Genomic DNA, 12,105 nt, shown 5'->3' on the forward strand with positions numbered 1-12,105 from the left:
AAATGTTCTCTCATCCAAAGCATCATGGATGGCACTAAGAGCAATATCATTATTTTGGAGTAGTATTTGTTCAGCGGCGGTGGGGGCCTCTTCATCTTCAATCTCAATTTTTGTCTCTACCACCTTCCAAACCTCCATCTTTTCTGTCTAGGGCTCCAGTGGCACCGGCAGAGTGTCCGCTCGCAGAGTGCGGACACTCTACCGATGAAGTTCCTAACCCTTGCTCAAATGTGCCAACCACCAAGTGTATCACCTTGTGCACATGTGTTAGCATATTTTCACAAACATTTTCAAGGGTGTTAGCACTCCACTAGATCCTAAATGCATATGCAATGAGTTAGAGCATCTAGTGGCACTTTGATAACCGCATTTTGATACGAGTTTCACCCCTCTTAATAGTATGGCTATCAAACCTAAATTTGACCACACTCACTAAGTGTCTCAACCACCAAAACAAAATGGCTCCTATTATTTATACCTTTGTCTTGAGCCTTTTGTTTTTCTCTTTCTTCTTTTCAAGTCCAAGCACTTGATCATCACCATGGCATCACCATCATCATGTCATGGTCTTCATTTGCTTCATCACTTGGAATGTGCTACCTATCTCATGATCACTTGATAAACTAGGTTAGCACTTAGGGTTTCATCAATTTACCAAAACCAAACTAGAGCTTTCATCGAGCAACTGATCGGACACATTCGGTCCCTATAAGGGCCACGCTCGGTCACCTCTGTGGAGCTCATTTCTTCACGATCTTGCGTCCAGCTTGGTTCCCATCTTCGTGCTTGGACTTTGCTTGATATCTTGGGTCTTCTCTTGTGCTTCTAGGGTATTTGCTTATGGTGTTGATCGTGGGATCATCATGCCACCTTTGTCCAAGTCATGTCTTGCACCCTAGTGAACTACAAAACAATTACTTGTAAATTTATTAGTCCAATTTGGTTGTGTTAGTCATCAAACACCAAAATCTAAAGTAAATGGGCCTAGGATCCATTTTCCTTACAGATGTCAAGTCCATTATAAGAAGGCCATGTGATATTTTGTTATTGCATAGGAAAAGAGTATTAGTTAACTTTTGCGGTTGCAACTGGCACAAAAAAACAAAGAATTTATCTTGTTATCTAGTGCCATGAAAGATCAGAAAATTTATGTGACAATATAGCATGTCCTTGTCACATGTGCCCTCACCACAACACCATTTATGAAAGCGGGAAAAGATGCTCGAACTATGGTGTGAGTTGGTACAAGAAGAACACTAGCTATCTTGTTGATGCGAATGATGCAAGAGCCTTAGTGGCGGCGAAGATGAAGCAAATAAATGGGAGGGGTTGAAAGTGTCAACAAGTTTCTCATCCAACATCATGAGCCTAGTTTCCATGAAAGATTTATCACTGACCAGCTATAATAGGATTGTCAAGATTACCACATGATGATGGTAGTGTTTCTCCCTATTGTAAGCAGGGCTATCAGTCTAGGGTAGGTACATAAAGGTGGTCACCAGACGAATGTCTTATTTCTTCAATGCTATCTCATAGAAAGCGACCAATAGGTCTAAGTTCACTACTATATAAATGATTTGATGAGACAGGCCAGGATTTTCAGAGGCGGGCACAAACTCTATGTGTCTCCTAAAATATGCAGCGGTTTTAGAGACGGATAGACCATTTCTGGAGGCACCAAAAAAAGACCATCTCTGTAAATTCATTAACCGCCTCTAAAAATGGTGGCCTTCCTCTGTTCATAGGTTGAGCCCGTTACCAAGTTGCATGACCCATCTCGGCCCAATATCGCACTACGAGTATATATATGTACGTGCATTAGGGTTTCTTCTCATTCTCACCCCTCTCTCTCCAATCTCCATCCACCAGAGGTTTTCAAACTGACATGGCTCTCTCTCTCTCTTGATGCTTGCGCGGAGGACCCGGTGGAGCTCGTCGAAGCGGATCCTACGGTGAGAGGGTGGATCCCGACGGCGACGCGCGGGTGGGTCTCCCGACGACGTGCGGTCGCGTCTTCCAACGTAGTTCACGGCGTCAGTTGTGCGAGCAGGATCATCAACGATAGCGGCATGCGATTAGGCCTAGGAGAGAGCTCAGTGGCGGGCCAGGTATTGGGCTCGCCAGTGGGCTTGTGCCTTTTTTGTTTTTTAATTGATTTTCGCAGGCGGGCACAATGACTGCTTCCAAAAAAACGATTAACATAGACGTAGAGAGCTAGGCGGACGTGATACCCGCCTCTAAAAACCGTATCTGACCGCCTTCAAAAAGCTTTTAGGTGGTAGTGGTTGATGCTTGCTCTACAAGCATTCATCTCATAGATTCTTAGCCAAATCACAAGTATCATAACCTTCGAGCGTGGGAGAATCTAGAACTTAAGGATACTACGCAAAGAGCTTGAAAATCTTATCCTAGATTAGTTTAATGATGTTATGAATGTACAGACACATGAAATATTGACTTTACTTACCTTGTATAAGTCTTGTTTAGTTTGCAATGTTCGTGTTACGTCAAACAAAACATGTGATCTGTATATTGATGGTCAAATATTGCATTCATATCACGATGGTATTGGTTGTGTATACATTCAATTGCCGAGATATGTAGTTTTTATATGAAAACAAATACAAACATGAAAACTAAACTAAAAAAGAGGGGGAATTTAAAAAAAATGAAAATTATTAACAAAGACAACAATCTTAGGTCGAACTCCTCTTTTAATGTTTATAGATGCGGCAGCAACCCTAAGAGTGCCCTCTCTATTAATAGTTTTATAGAGACAGCCTACATGACTGTTTGAAAATGACTCGCAAAGGTGGTCAGCCCACCACCTCTTTTAATTAAAATCAACTACCTCCGAAAATAGCTTTGTAGTAGTGTTTGAAAATAGGTCCATATATACCACAACATAATTCATAAGTTTATTCATTTCAGTTTTTTGTACGATTATGAGCATAAGATACTCCCTGCGTTCGTGAAAGAATGCAATTCTACACTCCCGAGATCAGATTAGTGATTTTTTTATGAAACAGTGGGGAAATTCCCAACCTTTCCTTTTTGCTTTTATTAATAATTAGAATAGAAAGATTACAGGGGCACAAGTAGTGAAGAAAAAGGAGCTTAGTGATTGAGAAAAATTACCAGTATACCCTTGCTTTATTCCTCTTGCAGATGACCGGTAAACGAGGATCGAGGTCATTCCAATATATTCTGACTGAGAAGGTGGTGTAGAGAGAAAGTGGTTCGGAGATTTGTGGTTGAGAAGATGCATGCAGGTGTGGAGGGCGAAAGTGGGACCCATTGTCCAGCTACCCTATTAAGCTACAAGTCTAGATTGCATTCCTTGTTGGACAATGACAAAAGGCTAAAATTGCATTCTTTACTGGACAAAGAGAGTACACTTATACGGCTACACCATATATATATGTCCACACATCTGTAAGTGCTTATCATGTTTCATGCTTACAAGAGTAATATTGGTAAAAGCATTCACGTTCCTCTAACTCTTGAAAACCAGAATTTCCACGCTCAAGGATGGAGTCACTCCACACATAACTTGTTCCCCCTATATATTCATTATGTACTAGGTACACTACACTAGTTGATCAATTACTGCCACTAGTTTTCTTGAGTTTTATTGGCTTCATTGTAGCTTTGTCAACACTAGTTTTTTTAGAGTTTATTGCTAGCTTCGTCAACACGTGTAAAATGTTTGCTAAGGGCCTATTTGGCACAGCTCCACCAGCTCCAAATCCACCAAATTCAGATCTATATCCAAAAAAAAATTCAAAACACCTCTGGCTCCACTAGTGGATCTGCTCCACCAAATTGATGGATCTACTCCCAGATTCATCAAACTGGTGGATCTCCTCAAGATGTGCTCCACCAGATCCAACTTTGGTGTAGTTGGGAGAAATTACCCACCAGTGCCACTGGTTACACAAAAATAAAGTTTTGATCTATTCTGTTTGGGGTCTTCAGCGTCATGAGCACCACTTCCCATCCCGCATCCGCGCTCCAGGCCATCGCGAGGCCGCCGTGGTGCTTGCCGGAGCCCCACCTGTGGCCTTGGCGCTTGCCGGAGCTCGCATCGCGCCTTGCCGGTCGAAGGAGCGCCGCCCTGACCCTGCCCCGACAGCGGCGTTGCTCCGACCCCGCCCCGCCCCGGCGCTGCTCCGACCGTGAGCTTGGGCCGCAAGCGCTGCCCCGTGCCCTGCCCCGGCCTGGCTCGGCTCTGCGGTGGCGCCGCGCCGACCCCGCCCTGCCATGGCCTGGCTCTGCTCTGCGGTGGCGCTGCACCATGAGCCCTCTAGTGGCGCCGCGCTAGTCACCATGGCCGGCCGTGCGAGCTCCGGAGCCCCCCCCCCCCCCCCCCGACGCGCGATGCTCTACTCTACTTGATGCATAGGAAGAGGAAGACAGAGGCGTTGACGTGTGGGACGACCCATGTGGAAGTGAAATAGAGCTGAAGGTGGAGCTGTCCCACCTCCAGCTCCACTAGTGGAGGCGGTGGAGCTGCTCCACGGTAGATCTATGTGAATCCCAGATCCAGATTCACTTTTTAGCTTGGTGGAGCTGTCCAAACAGGCTCTAACTATAGACATTTTGATGAGCCTCTTGTTTAAGGTTACGAATACAAGGATCTCTTCTTTGTATCATATATATAATGTTGCATATTGAAGCCCCTAACGGTATGGTCATCTCATATGTGATGCATGCTTGCATTTGAAACCACCTCTCTACCCTTATTATAGTTATAAATGTCTGCATTATTTGGCCGCGTATATTAGCTTGGACTAAAATAATGTACAAATACATTCATTGTTGATGCTTCAATATGACATAGCTAGCACTGTTGTGCTTTACCTATGTCAGCTCAACCACACTATCCACTCAGTGGCAACGGGATCTATCTTCAACTATTACAGCCCCTCCTGGGTTGCTACTCGTTCTTCTTAGTCTGTTAAATTGAATAAGGAATGTTATTGTCAATTTAAAGTATAATGATAATTTATAAGCTAAATTTATGCTTATTTTTGGGGGAAGAGAGGACCTACTTGTTGTTTGAGCAACTTTGTCGCCATCCTTATTAACACTTGTGATGGCGCTAGCATCTTTTGTACGAGAATCTTCAGTTGGTTCTGATGGTCCAGATGCTGAAAAATAAACATGATCAAAGAATGAACTAAGAACCCTTGAGATTGAGTCATGATATGTTTAGGAATAAAGATTACATTACTATACAAAGGTGAAGAATAATGCAAGTTAGATAGTGCACCTTCATTCTTTCCCATGGCATCTTCCTGAACTTCTTTACTACCTAATCTCAGGGGATCTTTTTTCCTTCTCATCCTTCGTCCACACCCCATGCCCATCCAATGTAAAATTTGGTATCTTCATCACATGCTTGATCTCTTCCTCTATACTCTTGGTATCCACATCCTTATCCTTTTCTTGTGTTGCATCCTTATTATTAACCACAATTTCCACATATTCAATATTCTGCAATTCTGAACAGATATCCTTCCATTTCATTGTGAACTTCTTGAGATACCTCAGACGTAATGTCTTGATGGAGGTTGATTTCTCTGTGGAAAAACTTTTCATGTCTCCACCTCTCAAGTAGAGCTTCTCGAGCTTCTTATGCCATTCAAGTTGTAGCTTATACTTGGGGTAGCACCGAATGTCCAGTTTCATGAGGTCTTTTGGCAACTGAAAGCTGGTCCATCTCTCAACAAGTTCCTCTCGCTTTTTCTTCACCTTTTCCGTGTCACCCTCCAGTATGCTTGGTATCTCACTCCATGTAATTGTGAGTTTCCGAAGGCTAGTGAGGTACTTAAGATCTGCCATCTCACCCTTGCCTACATTAGCATCAGTGGTGATGCTAACAGTGAGCTTTTGGAGCTTCTTCAACTTTCTGAGGTCTTGTATTCGGCATGCCTTGTTCCCTTGTGTTCCAGTTGCGAACACGAAGCCCTTGAACACCTTCAACTCTGTGAGGGATGTGATTCCTTGGCCAATGTGCTCCAACATGTAGCACTCAGTGAGATCCAAATGGGTAAGCTGTTTCAATTGTTTGATGACACTTGCCACCACTTTGACTAGGTTTTGGCAGCCTCGCATGTCTAGGATTACAAGTTTCTTAAGGCTCTCGATCCCTTTTGGGAGCTCCGTTAACCGTGATAGCCCACGGAGACCAAGGTATCGAAGGTTCTTGAGCAAGCCGATGGCATTCCGTGACTCCAGGCCATCCACCTCCATGTATGTCTTGTCGTCAAGATTATTCCACCGGCCAAGCTGCAGCACAACTAAGCATTCGGCAAGGTTCAAGAATGCGGACTTGGATATGGGGTACACATGTGCATTGACATTGAGGATCACTCGCTTCCCTTCAAATAATAATGGTGGAATCTCATTAACATGTCCCAGCTTGATGTTTTGTGCTCCCTACAACAAAGTGTATGTGTCAGGAACATCATTTATGTGTACTTGTGCACATTAGTCAGTACATATATATCGTTGCAAACTTGAAATGTAGTAGTACATAGCTTGTACAACAAAATTAGAATTAAGTTCATTCGCCTAACACATTAGGCATCTACTAATATAGTGTGTTGCAGGCACTGGTTGCCTTAAATTGAGAAAAAGAATTGGGCCGAATGAAAGGAAATTATGCATGCAAATACAATTTTATTATCAGAAGAACTAATATGTTGATACATGGACGGTATCTGAACTATCACTAGATTTTCAAAACCCGGTGCTATCAAATTGCATATAAGGGTATATATAATCTTATCTAAGTGACCGAGTCATTTAGATAAGATTAGAGATCTTAATATGCCGTTCGATAATACGCGGACCTGAATGACAATATAGTAATAATTTAGCCACACACGCGTAATTTACTCTTTATTTGTTGCTAGGTTCTCATTACATTGCTTCCGATAAAATATAAACCAAAGTGCCCCCTCCAAAAAAGAGAGTAAATAATCGTATTTGGGAAGAAATTTTCTCTTAACCTAAAAGTATCGTTGTCCCTTGGATTGTTTCTGTGCTTTTCACCTAAATAGTACCCCCTCCATCCTAGAATGATAATCGTATTTGTATGGGGAAAAGTGAAACTTTGCAAATTTTGAAAAATAGTTATTCAAATTATATATAAGTTTATAGGACATAAAACTTGCATCAATAGATTTGTGTTCAAAGTGCCTATGAGATTATGTTGATTCTTTAGGAAATGGCAATATATTGTAAGAGAAATTATGGGTCAAAATCTATTTTATTTGATTTTTCTCTGATCACTACTATGTGGCAGAGTCTTATGATGACCATACAAGAAAAAAAAAAGAAAATAAAATTTTGTGAAGAAATATCATAATAATATCAAGAATGTTAGTTAGAACTAGAAAAACAATTTTTGCAGAAGTCACTATATGCACATAAGAAATCAGACACTTCTAAAATCTACGTCATATGCATTTGACAAAGTTCTAATTTTGGAACGGATTGGAGTTTCTTACTGCTGTACGCTTGAGTTACTGGCCAACCGTGTCTATAGAATCCAACCCTTCTAATGTAGTAATAATAGAAGTTTGAAATATACAAGGGGAACAACCATATTTCTTATCTTGAGAAATGCAGACGTGCAATTGCAATGTTGTAATAGACTATAGATTCGAAAATAAGTGTTGATGAATTGTACCTTGGTTGGCTGGTCCTTAGCTTGGGTCGAGTCTTCCTCGTCCTTGTGGGAAGGTGCCTTATCTGCTGCTGCCATGGATTTGCTGCTCCCGACCTGTGCCTCATCTTTCGCCGTCGGTTGCTGCTGGTCCTGGACACGGCTGCCCTTGCCCTGCAGGGGAGGCTCCTTTGTTACCTTCTTGCTTTTTCTCCCGGCCTGTGACTCATCTTTCTTCCTGGCCTGTGCCTGCTGCTGTGGCTGTGGCTGTGACTGTGACTGCGACTCATCTTCCATGCGCATCTTCTGCAGCACAGGCCGATTGCCTGCTGTCAGGCAAAGGATGCTGGAGTTGAGTTGCAGGTCCGCGGGGCTGCCCTTGCCGTCCAGCTCGGCGAAGCGATCACCCCTCGCCTGGCGCTTCAGCATCCAGTGCACCAGGGGGTTCACCTGGCAGCCATGGATCACCTTGCTGCACCAGTTCTTTATCGGCACCAGGAAGCCATGATCAGAAAGCATGAAGAAGATGCCTTCGGCGTCATCATCACTTCTGTCAGCGTCCCGGCCTTTACCCTGCGGCGCCGCCGGCGAGTCATTTTTTCTGCCGCCACCGGCAGCAGCAGGAGCCCGCGCTGGATCCCTCCGGTGCCGCAGGTTGAACTCCGCCACCCACCAATAGATCATGGCCTGCTTCTTCACCTCGGAGGCGAGCTCGAAGACGGAGAAGGTGAGGAGGCACTTCTGCCTCACGCCGCTCAGCTCCTTGTTGTACTCCGTCGCAAGAAGCCTTGTGAAAGCTTCCTCGAGGATGTGCTCCAGGCGCACTTCCTCTCGCGGCCAATTCGGATGCTGCTGCTTCCGCTCCAGCCCTGAGGCCGGCTGCTGCTTCTCCTCCAGCGCCGACGCTACCTTGGCCTCGCTGTCTTCCTCCGAATCCTCCCCACCCGTACCGGAAGCCGGTGCCGGCTTCTTGTCCTTGGACCGGTGCCTGCTGTACAAGGACATGACGAACTGAACCAGCCTGCCCGCCTTCCGAAACTTCTTCAGCGAAGGGTGCTCCCCTTCGAGCTGTGGTGTTGTCTTCCCCGCTTGGGTTTCATCACGGCGGCACTTGCTCTCTTCGTCTTGGTCTTTCTCCTTCCTTGCAGCGCCAGCGCTGTACTTCCGGCTCGGCTTCTTCTTCGCCGCTGGCTTCTGCTCTTCCTGCCCCGACGCCAGCTTCTTGCCATCCTGCGCCGACGGCTTCATCTCGGCTTCGCCCTTCTCCACTGCAGCCTTGCCAGCGCTATCCACCGGGAGCGGCATCCCCCCCGGCGTCGGCTGCTTCGTCTCTCCGCCTGTGGGGCGGAGGAATAGCAATCTCACGGCAGCCTGGAGCCATCGCCACCGACGACGCGCTGGCTTCTCTTCTCCCTCCTGCGGCCTTGCCGCTGCCGCTGCGGCGTCCTTCTCCTCCTGGACCGAGGGGGCTTGTTCCGGAGCGCCTCCTTCTTGCTTCCGCGGTGTCTGCTGTGGTACTGGTGCAGCGAGTTGCTTCTCAGCCTCAGCCTCAGCCGCCGTCGCCGTCGTCTCCTGTGACGATGTCTCAGCTGGCGGAGGCAATGTGGCCACTTGCTCCTGCCCTGGCTCCGGCCGCTTGCCGTCCAGCGCCGCCGGCTTCGTCTCGTCTTCGCCCTTCCCCGCTTCAGGCTTGGATGGAACACGGACAGCGCTGCCGCTGTCCTTCTGGGGCGGCGGCGGCATCTCCCCTGGCATCGGCTTCTTCTCCTCCAGGCCTGACACCGCCTCCTTGTCGCCCGGCGGTGTCGCCGGCTTCGTCTCTCCGCTTTTGGGGCGGAGGAAGAGCAAGCACACGGCGGCGCGGAGGCAACGCCACCGACGACGCGCGGGCTTCTCTTCTCCTTTCTCCTCCCTTGCCTTTGGCGCGTCCTTCTCCTCCTCGTGCACCGAGGAGGCTAGTTTCGGAACGCCGCCTTCTTGCTTCTGCGGCGGCGGCGGCGGCGTAGGTGCGGCCGGCGCCGCACTCTCTTGCGCCGGTGTCTCAGCTGGCGGAGGCAATGCGGCAACTTTCTGTGGCATGGTTGCCACAGGTGGCTGACCGTCTGCCTCCGTCGTGGTTTGCTCCGGCGCGCCAACCGCAGCCGCAGCCGACTCTGCTTTAGGCAGAGCGGAGTCGAGTGCGGCAGGACCGCCGCCGGCGGTTTCGGTGTCTTGTGAGGCTGAAATCGGCGTGTCAGCTTCCAAGCTGGGCTCCGCCACGGCGGCCGGCGCTTGGAGAACCGTTTCTTGAGGCAGTGGAGGGGGTGTAGCAGCAGTTTCTTTGCCAGGCTCCGCCATGGCTGTCTCTGTCTCGAGGTTGGAGTCCGAGAGGAGGTTGGAGGCTGTGACTAACGAACGGTGACAGTCAGCATAATTCAAATTTCAGCATAAACGAACAGGCCGGATTTATAGCTGATGCGCGCAATTCCTAGCTTGGGCGTGTCAGCTTTCCTGATTCCTTCCTTGCTCTTGCTTGCTCCGTCGACGTAGCTTTGGACATGCACCCCCTGCAAGCCAAGGATGCTCCCATGGCTTCTGTGTTGTACTTTGCATCTTACCATTCCAAATTAGTGAATTTAGCTGCATGTATATTTAATGAATTTATTACTGCACTTTACAATGTAACAGTGCTCTGTTCTCCAGGATCTTACCTGCAGGAGCCCAAAGCAAGAGCAGAAGTCTTCAGGCTTTGAGAGACCATTCAGATTTCAGATTTACTGGCAGCGATCTAAATTCCAGTTGTTTTGTCCCCTTGTTTACCCCCTTAAACACGGTATGGCAGCGCTGAGAGTAATGGAATCGGAAACAGTTGCTTGCAGTTGCGGCTGGTACGTCTTTCTTAAAATCTTGCTGATAACAGCTCATTGAAAGTGTTGTGTCAGCTTAGAACAAATCCCTCAACTCCAGCTTCTGCCTTTGAAACCTGCAAGCAAGCATTAGATTCTGTCATCGGTGCACATCGTACACTGACTAGTGCGTGTCATGTACTCATGTAGGGTAACTAAACCATATGACGCAAGACATCTTGTTCAGTACAAATCCTCTGCTAGGTGGAATCGTGAAAACTATTTAGAAAAATATATTTAGGGCCAGTCTGGAACACAAAAATTTTTATAGGAATTCCACAAGAATCAGTTCAATCTTACAGCAAAAACACAGAAACGGAAAAATTTTCCTACGTTGCAAACATGCCCTTAGGAGTTTCAAAAAAATTTAAACTATGCACATCCATAGTGCATATATAGATGTACATTGTAGTAAAATTTGGGATTCAAACTTGTTTTGTAAAAAAAATAATATGAAAATAATTTTTTATGCATACACACTAGAGGACAAAAAATGTCATTTTCGTATGAATTTTTCTAGATTTAGTTTGAATCTCAAATTTTGCTACCATGTATATTTGTATAGTTAAATAGAAGTACTATAGATGTGTATACCGTGAGCAGAACCAAACTGGAAAAAGCACAATCAGATTGCGTCGTGAGCTGATAACGGGCCAGGAAACCCCAACCAAACAGCGTAGAGCAGCATCAAGACAAAACAAAGCGTACCAAGGGGTGTGTGTGTGTGTCTATATATATATATATATATATATATATATATATATATATATATATATATATATATATATATATATATATATATATATATATATATATAGTATATTCAGTAGCCAGCTACATAATAAGTTATTCTGTAGCCACCTTCATTTACGATAATTTTATATACTAATTTATGATAAAATGAATACATATTTACGATAACACACGAGGATATTTACCGTAACGTTATAGTAAATCATATAGTAAGGAGTTACTATAATCTCGTGAATTAGCATAGTAATTATCGCAACTCAAAGTGACCACATAATAAGTTATTTTATAGCCAGCCGCAATATATATATATATATATATATATATATATATATATATATATATATATATATATATATATATATATATATATCCTTTCCTTGCATTGGCGATTCCAAGTCCCCTAGGAACATGAATGCCATAATTGTCTTTTGTGACGATGGCTTGAGGGATTAGCAAAGCGGTAGAGTGTTGCTTTACAGCGTCCAAACAGAATAACGACTTTAAGAACTGATCTTGTTTGCACCGTGCAGCATCAAAGCAATGAATCATATTCTTGTCTATAGTACCACTGTGAAGACTCTCTTTCGAGTTCCTACATTTGATTGCACGCTCGGAATCCTAGCTATATCTCTCTCACTCTGGTGTGTAATGTTCTCTGTGCATAACAGTCAGCTAGCTTTAAAAAAAAAGGTATAAATAAGAAACTGTAACTGCATCAGAACAGGTCTAGACTAAAAGGGCCATTTGAGCTCGATTGCCCAGAGCAGAAGGCCCACTTTGGCTCCACAC

General features: G+C 45.2%; 1 pseudogene; it reads right to left on the minus strand.

Annotated features, from left to right (window-relative positions):
* Positions 1-4,760: 4,760 nt before the first annotated feature.
* Positions 4,761-10,065, minus strand: LOC136473916 (uncharacterized; annotated as a pseudogene).
* Between the last annotated feature and the right edge of the window lie 2,040 nt (positions 10,066-12,105).

Source organism: Miscanthus floridulus, chromosome 8 (assembly GCF_019320115.1).
Source record: "Miscanthus floridulus cultivar M001 chromosome 8, ASM1932011v1, whole genome shotgun sequence".
Classification (NCBI taxonomy): domain Eukaryota; kingdom Viridiplantae; phylum Streptophyta; class Magnoliopsida; order Poales; family Poaceae; genus Miscanthus; species Miscanthus floridulus.